Source organism: Lactuca serriola, chromosome 4 (assembly GCF_051521515.1).
Source record: "Lactuca serriola cultivar US96UC23 chromosome 4, Lser_US96UC23_V15, whole genome shotgun sequence".
Classification (NCBI taxonomy): Eukaryota; Viridiplantae; Streptophyta; class Magnoliopsida; order Asterales; family Asteraceae; genus Lactuca; species Lactuca serriola.
The window spans coordinates 266,914,482-266,917,634 of NC_136411.1; positions in this window are offsets into that span (position 1 = coordinate 266,914,482).

Consider the following 3,153-nt stretch of genomic DNA (forward strand, 5'->3'; position numbering starts at 1 on the left):
CCCCCATGTGTCAGCAACCATTCGTAATGCTCAGGAGGTAGTAGTTAAGAAAGGACAATTATTGTTTAAAAGGAACCCTAATCAAAATGCCTCTTGGGATGAACCCTTAATTACAATGACTGACCTTGAAGTAGTTCATTTCAGGGATACTTTTGGTGATCGGTCAGGAATTGTTTCTTGGGGATTTCATGATCCCCTCAAGATGTGGATAGTGCTGCGGAAAAGTGGCAACTCTGAACTCTACAAAGATAGTCACGATTTCAGTTCATTGACTAGGGTTGATTTGACGGAATTGTCCCGAGCTCCCTTTTCAAATCTTACAAACAATCCGCAAATGACCCAGTTCAAGCATTTTCTTGAAGATCAAGTTAAAAGAGGGTTTCTTACAATGCAAATTGCTGAGTCTGTGATATTTGAGCATCTAGATGTTGTCGATCACGCAACTGATAAGCCTTTGTAGGTGGTGATGTGGCCTGCAACCAAGCAGGTCAAACAATTCCCAGTGCTTCAAACCTATCAAGACGGATCTCTCGGATCAATGGAGTGTTGGGTCTTTGATGAGATCACTTCTGGTGAGGTCATCAAGCTCAATAATGGGCGCTTTCGACGCTACGATCAAAGATATTTGTTGCAGTTTCGAAAATGGGATATTCATCATCTTAGCAATTTTCAGATTTTGGTTGCAGAAGATATTTTTGAAGATGGTGCGAAGGTGTACACAACGATGGTTGCAGAGATTCTCAACAAACGAATGTGGAATGGGTCGATGGGGCAGGCGGATGTCATGGTGGTTACCAAAGGTTAACTTCGAGCTAGTCCAAACCAAGGGGGAGATTAAAGAGCTCAATTTAGTGGTTTGGTCTAGGCTTTACGATTTAATAGTAGGGAGTGTGTTGGTAGCTTGTTTTGTAATAGTTTACGGTTGTAATGAGTTTACGACCGTAAACACCTTACGGCCGTAAACTCTTCTCGGTTGTGTGGTATATAAATAGTGGGTTAGTCAGACGTTTTGTCGTTGTTGATGCCTTTAGAGTTCACGGCTTCCATCAAGTTGTACCAGACGTTTATTGCTATAAAACGTGTGCAAGCTTGGTTTGTTCTCCTTCTGTGTTTATTATTGCTTTGTGTGATTGTATTTGCTTTAGATCTCTGGTAAGATCCGTTATTTGGACCTTACACACAATAATCAAATAATTCATAGAAGATCAGTCAAACTCATATGAACAAGACAATATAAATCAAAACAAATTTCATGTAATTAGCCTAACCATGTAAACTAATACAAAACATGAAACTTTTGACAATTATCTTTTAAATTGGATTAGCATGATCATTACCACATCAAAACAGGTTTATAAGTTCAAAAACAGTTTAGGGAAATGATCCTAGTTCAATTCCAGCCTTAAAACTCGAAAATCTGCACTCTGGAGCACCAACTCGTCGAGTGTATGAACCAACTCGGCAAGTTGGTCAAAATTGTGAAGGGACTCTGTGAGTTCCCCAGTGGAATTGGCGAGTCCACTGTCCAAAAAGCTGAAATTCAATTTTTAAAGCATTTCTAAGCAAGTAGCATCAAGTATATTGGAAAACAATCCTAGGCTCTGATACCATTGATGGGTTTTGAGCATTCTAACACTCTTATGGTGTACATGCAACCCTAGATGATTTAGATCGATGTTTTCTATAATATACATGCAAACTTTCAAAATTCCAAAGCATCATCCTAACTAGCATACAATGGAGTAACTATACTACAAAATTCTAGTTAGATGACATACCTATTAGTGTAGTTAAAACCTTGAAGCTTTAAGAGCCTAGCACGAATATTGTGAATGCCTCAAATGGAACCACAAATCACCACCAACAAATGGAAGAACTTGAGAGAATATAATATGCACTCAAAATCGGCTAGCACTCATACAAGAACTCTAGGTGCCAATTTCATGAACCAAAGGGCTTCTTATATAGTGTGGCTCCATTAGGGTTACACCATGCAAACCCTAATGTGCATGACTTTCCACATTCTTCATGCTCCATGGGTTTTAACCTACATGGAGTATCCATGGGTCACCACATGGGTTTAGTCCATCATAAGGAATCATGGATCATTAGCCCACTTTATAAGAATGAATGATTTACACAATCAATCCATATATATTTAATTAGTCTCTTTTGATCACAAAATTAATTCCAAATTAATTCTTGATCAATACTAATTAAACAACATGATTTCATATTAATATATTAGAACTTATAATATATTAATAAATCATAAATAACCTCTTCTCAAAAGTCTGTCCTTACAAATTGTTCTTGTGAAGTGCAACCCAAATGGGCCATGCTACTCTCGGGTCAAGTACATACCAAATATAGTTATGGACTTAGACACCTCATCCAAAAAAAAGTACACTTAGTTGGGTTTAATTTCATCTGCACTTTAGCTAGCGTTTTGAAAGTTTCTTTCATATCGTGGAGCAATGTTTCTTCATTACGACTCTTAACTACCATGTCATCGACATAGACTTCAATATTCCTGCCAATTTGGTTGGCGAATATCTTGTCCAATAGCCTCTAATATGTAGCACCTGCATTTTTGAGCCCAAACGGCATTTTCTGGTAGCAGAAAGTACCATTCTCGGTGTGGAAGGCAGTTTTTGCTTCATCTTCTCGTTTCATCTGTACCTGATGGTATCCCTTGTATGCATCAAGGAAACATTTGAGCTGAAAACCTTCATGAGATTGGACTTTTTGATCGATCTTTGGGAGAGGATAACAATCCTTTGGATAGACGTTATTAAGATCTGAGTAATCAATACACATTCGCCATGACCCATTGGCTCTCTTTACCATGACAGGGTTTGCTATCCTTATCGGGAACATTACTTCCCTGAGTATGTCATCATTAACCATATCGGCTAATTATGTGTTTATAGCCCTGTTTCGGTCTTCTGCTAGGCCCCTCTTCTTTTGTTTAACAGGATTGCTTCCAGGTGTGATATTAAGGTTGTGTTCTATAACCTATCGATCAAAGCCTATCATATCTGTTGGTTTCCAGGCAAAAACGATGGAATATTGCTTCAGGAGTGCTACCAGTCGCTCCCTGGTCTCGTCTGATAGATGAGCGCCAATTCGCATGAGCTGCTCCAGATATTC